The sequence below is a fragment of the Lepeophtheirus salmonis genome, chromosome 5 (assembly GCF_016086655.4).
Source record: "Lepeophtheirus salmonis chromosome 5, UVic_Lsal_1.4, whole genome shotgun sequence".
Classification (NCBI taxonomy): Eukaryota; Metazoa; Arthropoda; class Copepoda; order Siphonostomatoida; family Caligidae; genus Lepeophtheirus; species Lepeophtheirus salmonis.
Genome location: NC_052135.2, coordinates 40,929,654 through 40,943,102, shown reverse-complemented (window position 1 = coordinate 40,943,102; position 13,449 = coordinate 40,929,654).

The window sequence follows — 13,449 nt, the reverse complement described above, 5'->3', positions numbered from 1 at the left end:
AAATATATCTTTTCTCTTCTTCTTCTATTTTTTTTTTTTTTTTTTTTTTTTTTTTTTTTTTTGCTAACCTAAATAGAATCATTGCATTAATGTTTTCATATTTATTTGAATCTGATTTTGCAGAGTACATTTTTTATAGAGTTGAAATTAAATATACTCTGAACTTTACTTTTATTTTGTACTTTACAAAATTTTGAGAAATAATATTGTATCACGATGTGAAAAAAAAGGAAAAAGAAGATCAAAAGTCAGTTGATAGTCGTGTAAATAATATAATAATCAGTCTTCATCATCATTGGATCGTTATAAACATAACATTGTGCAGTTGGTTGGATACTGAAGATCCAGTTGACGGAAATATTCCAGAATATCTACGAAGGTTGAATTGAAAGAAGAAAATCGACGTTTGATAGAGAAAGTCAAAATGTTAGAATGAAATCTAACATCAGTCGATGAAAATAGGAAGTATGATCCGACGATGAGAATGATGATGCTGTTGATGGAAGTGCAAAATTGAGTTCCTGAAGAGTCAATCAGAAGAGATATACACAACTGTGAAGTGTAGGAAAGAATGATTAAATCATTTAAAAAAACAAATTGAAGACAACCTTCGGAGGAAGACAGTGTCACAAAAATAAATCAAGAAATAAAAATACTTCTAAAATCTCCATCTCAGATTGAGGAACAGATAGAGAAGGGAAAAATTTAGAGGAGGCTTCGGCAAGAAATCAAGTTCGATATCATGTATAAAAACATATGATAAAAAGGAGTAAATAGGAGATTTCAAAGATGTTCTTATTGTGGAATAAATTATAATAGAAATTGAGAAAAATTACCTGAATATAGACAGAAATGTAATCAATATAAAAAAAATAGGTCATTTTAAGTTAACATATAAATTAAAGAGAGTAAAAGTGAGCTGTATAAAGAAGAACATAGATGATAGAATGGTATTTTTGGATAAAATGTACAGACATAGTTAAACTAAAAGAATAAGAGCAGTGCCGTATATTAGGGCTGAAATAACTGTTGTGGGTATTGATAACTTAAGGAGGATGGGATTATGTACCGAAATGCTGGATACCAATGTTGAAGGACAATTATCAAGTGTCGATGGGTCGAAGTTGAGAATTATGAGGAATATAGAACTAACATTTCTGTTGAATAATATGCAAGTGGAAAACACTTTTATCATATGTAAGAATGTTAGCGGAGCATATTTGGCCAGAAGGGTTTGTAGAGAGCTTTGGTTAATTCCGGGAAATTTTCCCAATCATATTTGAATAGCCTCATTAAATAATTAAATGAATGAAATTGGGGAACAAATTAAAAAGCCATTGATGAGGAAATTCGATGATGTTCTTTATAATGGACAAAAGTTAGACCCAATGGATGGATAACCAATGAAAAAATTATTAAAAGATGTTTATATACCTCATGCAATTCATTCATCAAGACCTATACCATTTCCCTATAGAGGTGAAGTAAAAAAATTAATTGATTAAATGGAAAAAATGGTCATAAGTATATGGGACAAGAAAAAATTGAATGACCAAGTTTATCGACCAATTCATCGAATGAGGACTACAAGAGATGTTGTTTTGAGTTTACGTACTAAAGGTAGATTTTTAACAACAATGGATACAAAACAAGGCTACCGACAATTAGAGTAAGATGAGAAATCAAAACATTTTACTTGTTTTAATACTCCTTGGGAAATATATATATAATAGAGAACCAATGGGTCCTGTTGAGACTGGAGATGCATATTGCTTTCATGGAGCTGAAATTTTTGATAATTTACCAGACAGATTTAGAGTGGTCGGTGATGTTTTAACAGTATCAATGAATTTGAAAGATCATGTTTGTAAAGTAAGAAGGATTTTGGAAAAATACCCGGAGAAGATAATTACTTTCAATCCAATCCTGATAAATTTATATTTGCTCAAGCAACAATAAAATTTTGACGGTATTAAATATCTAAAGAAAGCACGAAAGTTAATCCTTATAAATTGAGTGCAATTACTAAATTTCCTAATCCAAAAAATACGAAGGATCTTAGGTGTTTTTTGGCATTAGTCAATCAACTGAGATCATTTTCATAAAAGATAAGTGAAGTAGGTGGACCTATATGATGATTATTATGATCAAAAAGTTGAATTTAGATGGATTACGAATCATACCTTCTCCATGGATAAATTGAAAGAAATGTTGACTTCACCACGTGTGTTACCACCATTCGATCCGAAATTAGAAACACACGTTGAGACAGATGCATCAAAAATTAATGGTTAAGGATATGTGTTACGTCAAAAGCATTAAGAGGGATAGAAATTAATACAATGTGGATCTCGATTTTTTTCTAGTGCAGAGACAAGGTATGCCCTGCTCGAATTGATCTGCTCAGGAATTTTATGGGCAATTGAGAAGTGCCATATATTTTGGGCTGGATTACCTACGTTTACAGCTAAAGCTGATCATAAACCTGTAATGTCTATTTTAAATAGTTACACAATAGATATGGTTGAAAATGAGAAATTGATCCAATATAAACTTAAGCTGTCCATGTATCAATTTAGGACAGAATGGAGATAAAAAAATTGCCAACATAAAAATTGATATTATAGTTAAAGTACCATTAACTATGTTATGAAATTCGTGTCAAATGTTGCATCATATTTCTAACAAACAAACTAAAAGCTTAATATTACTTCTACAAGCTGAGTTATATGCTCAAAAGTTAAAAGTGTCCCAACTAGCCCTGCTTTCTCCTCTATGACAATTTTCACTATATCTTTCTACTGTTATTAAAAAAAAAAAAAAAAGTCCAAAATAATATCATAGTAAACGAAATTTTCACAACTGTTGGAATATTCTTTGTTTAATAATAGGAATATGTTCACAACTTAGCAACAGTTAATTTAATTTTATACACTCAACGTTCAAACACTTTTACGGAAAAAAAAGCGTACGCGGATAATTATTTCTATAATCAGGTGCTGGAAAAAGAAATGCCCTAAATATTTTTCCTCTCTCTGAAAGACCCTTGTTTTTAGCCTAATTAATACTAATTCAAGTTGAACAAATCAACGTTTAGACCCCTAGTTAGAGTAGTGGAATAATCAAGAGCTGACAAAGGAATAATGCCTAAATTTAATGTTAGTTTTGATATTATGAGGCAGTTGTAATTTATTATCAAGGCTTATGACCTTGTTTGGTTCATTACATTTATTTTTTGATAAAGTCTAACTTTTTCAAATATCTTCTTCAATAATTTTTTTCCCATTCCATCTACCTATTTAACTTGATAATATCATATAATATATATGTAATTTTATATACCTAGTGCCAAGATTTCCCTACATCTAAAAATATAATCCGTAAAATAGTCATTTTTATACATGTATACATTTAATATACATAAGATAAATGTTATAGTCTTTACAATAAATAAATAAATGGATCTATTTATTTATTTATGTGTGTATGATAAAATAACACTTTCCATCTTATTTGTATTTTCTGTTCGTTGATGAATGTGAAGGAAATGGTACACACTCTAATACGATTTTTGAGAGTTTATTTTCTTCAATTGATATATTTCGAACATATAATAGAAAGCAAAAAACATATTTTTACAGAGTTGGACTCACCATAGCCTTGAATAGATTTATTGTAGTGTATATAATTATTTGTGGAATACATGATATATTAATATTATAAATAGATTTGGAGTTATATTTGTAGAACATTCTTGACAATTATTTTATATATTTTATACCTGAAGATACTTTAAGAAAAGTCTGAAATAAGACGGATAAAATAATAGTGAGAAAAAAAAAACATGTAACTAAATTATGTTAAACTCATTCACATATCTTCCATCTAAAAATGACTAAAGAATGCAAAAAGAATAAAACTGTAACGTTGCTCTACAAAAATACCATCCCTGACAATAGGCGAGTCCAAATATTACAATAGGTTTTTTTAAATCTATCAGAATTCAAGGGGATGACTCATCGGTCAATTTGTCCATTGAAAATCAAAATATGGCCATCCTAATTAAATAAGACTTAAAATATTTCTCAATATGCCCTCCTTTGGTGCGACAAAGTTTTGAACCTCTTAAAACACTGTAACAGTTAACAGGCTCAATTTCTCTTTGAATTTTATTCCAAGCAGCCAGTTAAGCTGACATAAGCTAATCTTTGTTTACTCTTGGAACAATATTGTCCACAATCTTATCTTATCTTAAACTCATACTTCATCTCTTTTGTAAAAATAGTGAATTTTTAATGTTTGGTATTTATTTTTACTGTGTTTTATTCATTATATTAGTTATGTATATAGTGAGACATAAATAATAATATGCATTGCTCCTATTGTTTTAATTGTAAACTTTTAATATTTCTTGAATAAATGAAGATATATATATATATCTATATAAATACTACAAAAATCATTCTCCTAACTAATTATATATGTGGTGAATTAACACAAAAACAATCTTGAATTAAAATCATGAAAAGGAGAAAGTGCAATTATTTTTTTTACATCATATATATTTACATACAGTTCAATATTTTTTAGACATACTTCAGTCAATTATAGGCTTTGCATTCTAGTTTTTAGATATGTTATGATATCAAAGAATGTTAACTATAGTTTAAAACCATCGTTTGATTTATAAAACTTTTTTGTGTCCCCAATTTGACTTTTCAAATGAAGCCTGTCAATTAATAATTATTACAGTGCGACAAGCAATTTTTGCTACTCAAAGTGCAATTTTGCAGAGTCTACAAATAATGAATTAAAGTAATTTGCAGTTAGAAATTATCCATAATTTGTTGAAGAAATATAATTCAGACTCAATTTCGAGATAATTTATTCAAACTTGATTTTATGTTGACGGGCTACATATTATTTTGTTTTCAATCCATTAAATTGACAATTTGATCATTTGTGGCTATTAAATGTTTCCCTTTTCTGTTATTTCTTTCAAACTTACTGACTCGAATTGATCTTTAATAATTATGTAGACTTGACTCAAGAACACACAATACTAAAACTAATCCTTGTCATTATAAAGGAACAAAAAATGAATCATTCCAATAAAAAGTGAATCACAAAAAACATGATGAGCTTTATATAATTATTTATGCCTTCAAAAGGCATTTACGTCATGGAAATAACCTTGAATTACTATTACTATAACTCCTTAACCCATAAATAATGTCCTAATAAAACATTCAATGATATTTTGAAAAAACTTTTTTTAAATCAAAATATATTCAAGTGATTTATGGCTCTTGGCTTCAAGAAAGGATTATATTATTATAAGTCTATATATACCTTATGAATTGCCTAAAACGTGTTTATAGACTTTTTAGAGAGAGATAATCATAAAGGAGACCAGGACAGTTAAAAAACATTTCACTTTTTGATCAATTACTCGGATATGATTCGAAATATATGATTCACAATTTTCATCTTCTTTTAAAAGTTAGGCCAATTAGTTGGAGAGACCGAGGGAAGTCGCAATAATTTTTATTTTTAGCCCAATGACTCCAAGCTAGTTTGACTTAAACTCATCAAAATTTTATCAGAACATACCTTTTAACTATTCTAATCAACAGAAGCTGTTATTTTATCATTCCGAATTTAATTGTCCTATTTTTCTTATTATGTTGGTACAAATGTCCACAGCTTATATTAACAATATCAGCCATTTTGCATTGTTATTTTGGTTTTGACATATAAAAAGTTTGACGTTTTTTAGTATGGTCCACAATATTTTAGTATTAAGAAATGGAAAAAAATTTTAGGGGAACATTCTATAAAAACTTTTTAAATATTGTTGATTCTTTTTAAATAGTTATTAGTATAGTAAATTTTGAAAAATAAACAATCTTTCAAAAGTTTTTCAAGAATTTTCTCCTAAATTGATTTTTTCTTTCGTTTATTTTTTAATAATAGAAGATCACGATGCACACCGAAAGACGTTTTACCTTTTTATCTGTGGAAAACATATTACCAATGCAAACGCCGAGTAAATATGTAGAATTATAATAAAATAATTATTTTGAGAATATAATGAGAATTTAATTTGGAAATATACCATTTTGGCTTCTTTTTGGTCAGACCTTGTATGTCTGCTGTTTTCAATATCTATTTAAAGGGTTTGCTAGTTCATAGTCTTTCTACAAATTGAATATGAAGTCGACTCGTCAAATGTTACAGCTTACCCAAGGCTTCCCTAATTTTTTCAAAGTTTTAATTGCGTAATACACGTCAAATCTTCTAACCGTTTCCTAAAACAGTGACAGCTGGAATAAATGCATATATATTCAACACAGGACTAAAAATTCGAACTCAAAAATTTTGACTCAAATCCAACGCTATAAAAATCGCATCATGCTATTATTTTGAGCGGGATATCATGTTTCAAGAATCAAGTAGCAACGTACATAATTTATTCGAAAGGTATTACATATAATATTTCTTCTTATTTGTGTGTGTTTATGAGTTACGTTATCCGCTGTACATACCGTATGATTGTCTTTCTATGTAAGTACCATGTATTTAAGTGAAAGCAATTAACATTATTTCTTTTGATTATATTTTTATTTTTTTATCCAATAGTTCGAAGCTTAACTGATGAATAGTGTTGTGTCGGTCCTTGGTTTTCCTTTTGTATATTGTCTGTTTTATAATAAAATAAATTATACAACTAAGTAAAAATATAATATGTTAGTTTGATACTAAATTATTTTTTGCAAGATATGTGCAATACGTTTAATGAGTGTTGTGTCAGTCCGTATTTATTACGTCCAGACCAGTGCACTCTTAGGACACGTTCTATCAGTCGTTGGGGCCGGTCCTTAAGACTGTTGGTACTTTGGACTGGCATTACCGGAACTAATTAATAATAAAAAAGAAATAATTTCTTGTGACGTCATCAAAGAAGGAACTTTATACGTTTTAGGACAGATATGAAGAGATGAACTGGGCTGGGCCGAGAATGAATTGGACGTTAGGTTAGTCTTCAGTTCTAAATAGGGACTGACACAACACTAATCTTAATACATATATCTTATTTACCTTTATAAAAAGCTATCGACATATTTAGGAAATATTTCATGAACAGACAATTAAGGAACGGTCCCAAAAACTCAAGGTCATAAGGACCGCTTCCAAGGAACTAAGTTCTTATGACTATACCAAAGACCAACATTCCAAAGGACCGATAGTAACGGTCCTAAGACTGGACTAGACCGAATAAATAAGAGCAGACACAACACTATTGATGAGACGTTGTTTCTTGTTGATCGTTCTATGTAAGTATGACAGTAACAATAATTCATCCCTCATTTATGATCCGCCCTCCCTCCCTCATTCTCATATTTGCTGTAATCAAAATAATGAGTGAAATAACTTGGGAAACTTTTTTTTATTCTTTTTCTGATGACGTCAAGGAACTTATTCGCTCCTCCCCCCTACATATATATATGAAGATTCAAATTTTTTAATGATTGTAGAAAAGTTATTATAAAAGGAATTTTTTATTTTTTATTCTATGTTTTCGTACTTTTTTTAAAAAAAACATCATCTGCATAAAATATATCACTGTTCTCATGACATGTTCCTTCATAACTTTTGGAAAGCAGTGAAGAATATTTCCTTCATTTTAAAAAAGGAAGTGGTTTTAAAAAGAAAGCAAATTGGAATACATAAGAAAGAAGATACCATGGCTATTGTGTTATCTTACAATCAAATGAAAAATTGATGTTTTTTAATCATTCCAAACTCGTTTCATTTAAAAAAAAGCAATACATACTTATCAATGTATCTTTTATATATACGAGTATCTTCAATTTACATATTATTGAATGATAAATTAGTGCACAAACAATTTGTCAATATATTAGTACGTAAATACATTAGTATAAATATATTTTTGTTTATATAATTTATACATTTTGTCTTAGTTCATTATCTCAAAAACTAATTTACTCATTTAATATTTACAAAATGTTTAAATACTTAGATATGTATGTATGTATATCAAATCCATGCGATAAAAAGCATTAGTTTTTCATAGAAAAACGGATCACACGTAAATCTTTAGATAACTTTGTTTATACAAGTCCTAATTAGGAATAAGCATGAATATATGTAGATATCATATTATTATGTATTAATATTGGATTAGGCAGTTAGACAAATAGACAAAAGTCAAAATTAATGAGAATCTATATATCTATCTATTTATTTCCATAAACGAGAAAGGAAAAGCCAGGGAAAAGTATGTCAGAACGAAATATAACTTTTTTAACAGTTAAATTAAAGATATAAAGATTCTAAAATTTTGACTTCTTGTACTAAATCTTAAGAATGTGTCTAAATCAGACGCTCCGTGGAACAATCTTTGCTAAATTACCTCATCATTTATAGATATAAGTGAGTAACGTCATGATCAATATACACTGACAATTTTGGAGTTGTTAGTTACATATAAGAATTATGCATACTTTAATTAAGACTTCCTATTAAAAATAGTGGCAAACTATTATCGTACATGATAAATAATTGAAATTTTACAAAACGAATTGAATTGGTAAACTTTAATTTATTATTTGTGATAATGATAAAATGTGTTTTAAAATTTATATAACGTTTTTTTGCAGATTGTAAGCCTTATATTATGGACCGATTCAATGTTAATATTACTCATATAATAGAATAGTCACATTGTTACTTTTTTTGTATCTCTTTACCTTTCCGTCCAAAAGAAACAGAAAAAAACAAAAATTACTGAGTAATAAGTCAATTCTTCCCAACTGTGGGACTATTTTTCATTAATTTTTTGAAAAAATTTCACAGTTTAATAAGTACTAATATTAAATCAATCACTCAATGTTCAAAGCATTGATATTAAGAAAAGAAACAAAAAAAATTGCAGACTGATAGAAAAATACAATGCAAATTTTTGTGCTAGTGAGGTAACGCCGCGAAATCTAATTAATGAATATAAATGTAATCATTACAACTTTGTTCTATGAAATTTATGATTCCAATTCATATATTAAATTTACCTCATCAATAAACAATATAATTCAAATTTTTAAATAATTCATTATATTGTATAATAGGCTCCAGAATGGATAGTAATAATAAAAATAAATAATTACTGAGATTATAATCAAGAAAATAAGTTGAATCTCAGCCCATCTTCATTGGTTGAATCGTGAAAATAGTAAAATTTTAATACATGTTAAAATAGGGTCCAATCATTGTAAAAACTTGAGGTCACTGATGAATAAATTATTTCTTAATGATAACTAAGAAAGGTGTCATAAACTAACATTATATTATGTAAAGTTTGGGGAACCAAATTAAAACATTTATCCCTGTTAACTTTGACAAGATGACTCACATAAACAACAAAAGTTAAGCCAATTATTATTTTTGCAAGAGGTACAAAGAGATAACTGAAAATACAAAATTTGTTTTTCTAAAGGTAGCCTACCCCTCTGCAGCCAACATGGACTCTACAATGCCCTTGAACGCCTTGCATGACGAAATAACGAGCTGTAGCTTTGAGATATGCCATATTTTAGCAAAGTGTCGCATAAGCCTCCCTCTCAACTTTGTACCACACAGCATACGAGAGGTAATGAAGAAACCACCTTTTTTAAAAAAAAGAAGTGTCCCTTTCTCCACCTTCTTCTCATTAACCTTGATGGTCAAGAGTTGACGGCGGTGCTGGACTTGGAGCTCCTTGGCAAGGCTTCGTATGCTTATTGTTGATTTGGTCTTGACTTTTGCGGATAAACCGGTCAGGAATTCATCAGTGCGTACTTTGTTGTACCCAACACTACCAAGCCTCCTGTCGAGAAGATCTGATACACTCTGCCTCTTGGACTCCATTTTGATCTTAAATGTAGATAAAACAATTTTTGAAGGATCATAACTTGTCGAGTTTGAGTTACTTATCAATCTAATACCAAAACAAAGATGTGTTAAAATAGGAACTATGAAAATATAAGTAATCCAAGAGATGTTTCCCAGTTCCTTCCTCACACTGAAGATAGACAGAAGATTTTTACACAAAGGTATTTTATAAGTTAATTTATAACTAAATGAAGAAGCAATTACCTTCTAAGACCATTTTTGTATAAACATTTCCCTTATTACAAGAATCCTTTCAAGTAATGCAGTGCGCAAAATAATAAAGCATTTATTAAATAAGAGCAATTTTCTATTTCCATTTAAAACAAACAATTATTGAATATAAAGATTGACCCACAAAACTTTTTCTTTTTGATATTGCTATAAAAAAAAGACAAATGGATATTTTTCAATAATTTTTTTTTATTTGAAAGCCTGAACATCCGGTTACTGGTGGAACACCATTGAGCTCATATGCCCACCGTGGCTGGCCTTACAGTAGCCCATTCTGTCGACCCAATTTTTCAATACATTTTCAATTGTGTGAGCTTCAATAACTGCAATGGCGACTCCAATTTCGTGTTTCAAATCGTCAATCGTCTCTGGATGGTTGGTGTAACATTTATCCTTGACGGTCCCCCACAAAAAATAGTCCAACGGAGTCAAATCGCAGCTACGATGTGGCGAGTTGACGTTGCCGTTTCGGCTTATGATGCAATTGTCGAAGGTAGTGTGCAAAAGATCCACTGTAACGTTGGATGTGTGGCACGTAGCGCCATCCTGTTGGAACCAAATGTCGTCGATGTCTTCCTTTTCCATTTGGGGAAACAAAAAATCTTCCAACATGGCCCGATAGCGCTCACTATTGACCGTAACGGCAGCTCCTTGCTCGTTTTCGAAGAAAAACGGGCTGATGATACCGCCGGTCCACATTCTGCAGCAAACAGTCGCTCGTTGAGGATGCATTGGCTTTTCCAAAGTTGCTTGCGGATTTTGTGATCCCGAAATTCGGCAGTTTTGTTTATTGACATATCTGCCGAGGTTGAAATGCGCCCCATCCGAAAAGATGATTTTTCGGTAAAAATGTTCATCTTCGATCAAGCGGTCTTCGGCCCATTGGGCGAACCGAAAACGCATCGGATGGTCGTGTGGCTTCAGTTCCTGGACCCATTTGATTTTTTATGGCTTCAAGCTGAGGTCTTTTGTCAAAATTCGTTGCAGAGACGTGCGAGAAATGTCCAATTCCTGCGAACAGTGTCGAGTTGATGTCGATGGGTTTTCCCTTACACTTTCGAAAACATTAGCAATGTTCTCGATTGAGCACACTGGACGAACATGGGAACGTGTTATTTGATCCATTAACGAGCCAGTTTCACGCACACGCTTCACAAATTTATCCACAAACTGCCTGGAAGGCGCTTTATTTCGACCGAATTTCGTGCCTAATTTTCTTGCAGTTTCGTTTGAAGACTCTCCATTTTGGAAGTAAGTCTTCAGTATTTCCCAATTTTCTTCGAGCGTAAACTTAATAATTTCGTAAACCAGAGACCTTTTACAAAATATTAGACAGAATGAGAATGTTACTACAGCTGTCAAACGTCAAAAAAGTGCAACCGCTAGGTGAGATAGTATATAAAGGGGTTTCCAATAAGAGGTGTTATTTTGAATAACCCCTATTTTGGTAGTTGTCACTTTTGAACCTCTAATTTGTTTGCATTTGAAAGGTATAAACAATACCATTACTAAAAATGTGATACACGCCTCAACAACGCATTGAAATTATAATAATTCAACATAAAAATGAGGAAAACCTGGCAGAGACGGTTTGTAAAACAAAAACATTTTTGGGTCGTCGTGAAGTACCTTATCGGACCCCAATACAGAAATTGGTGGAAAAATTCGACCTGTTGGGCAGGGGCAGGTTAGTGATTTGATGAACAAAATCCGTTCACGTCGCTCAAGAACAACTGAGAATATTGCTGCTGTAGCCCAAGTTGTTGAAGAAAGCCCAGGTTTGTCCATTCCTCGTCGTACTTTGGAATTAGCCATTAAACAAAACGTTATTACACCATACTTTGCATGAAGACATGGGTCTTAAGGCTTATAAAGTTTAGTTAACACAAGAACTCAAGCCGACCTATCATCAACAACGTCATGTCTTTGCTGATATGTCCTTTAAATGCAGGTAAATGATCCAGAATTTCATCAAAAAATCATCTTTATTAATAAGGCCCATTTCCTCCTCGATAGCTACGTCAATAAGCAAAACTGTAATATCTGGGATCAGAACATCCAATATTTATTGTTGAAAAACCTTTCCATCCTCAACGTGTAACTGTTTGGAGTCATTCGACCTTACTTTTTCGAAAAATGAGACTTGAGCAACAGTTACAGTCAATGGATTGCGCTATTGAGAGATGATTAATAATGTATTATGGCCGGAATTGGATGCTATTGATCTGGACAACATTTCCTTACAACGAGATGGCTCAATGTACTGAGATTTTGGGATTTAACACCTTGCAACTTCTTCCGTTAGGGGCACGTGGAAGATAAGGTCTACACCAACAGCCCAGTGGCAATTCAAGACCTCAAAGATGGAATTCGTGAAGCTATTGAGGGCATACATTTCATAAAAAGGATACAGTCCTGTAAGCGTAGCTGTGGAGGACATTTGGCTGTATTGTTTTCCATTATTAATGGCACACTTTTCTATTTACATTGAAATAAATATCCGATCATTTATATAAAAAAATGCAATATTTCTTTGAATATCAAAATAACATTTCTTATTAGAAGAATACTATATTAGAGAATATTACCTTAATATCATAATAAAATATTTTGTTAATATATAAAATAAATAAGAGCGAAAAGTTTTAATAAAAAAATATCTCAATTTATATCTTGGAATAGGTGTTTTGCGGAATGCTCCAATGGCTTTTTTATAAAAACATGAAGTCTCATCTCTTTTTTGCCCTTATCGAATTTGATTTAGATCTTCGAACAATTTCAAAGCAATTATTAAACAATTTAATTGACTAACTACCAAGTGCATTTAGACCCTATTTTTGTGTCTTTTTAAGGAAAGGTTTCGAGATGCAATGAAGATAAAGTCATGTTAAGTCATAAATACGAACAAAAAAGTCATTAAAAGATTAATTCCAAATATATTTTTGAAATCACAATGATGTATAAATGATCCATATATATAATTCATAGCCATATTTCGATTAGTAATGGCCTATACGTAGATTCTAAATTTTTTCTTATTTTAAGATATTTAGAAATATTATAAAAAGTGTAAATTCCAGTGGTTATTAACTGTAGTGGGGGGTATTGAGATTTGGTGTTGAATGGGAAAAAAAAAAAAAAAAAAAAAAAAGACCTTCCTAAAAACAATAAAGTCATATAATTTAGATATTTAAATAAATACATATAGTTGGCTTTTATAAAATAAGAAAAAAGACCCTAAAATGAACTAAAAAAAAGGAGGGG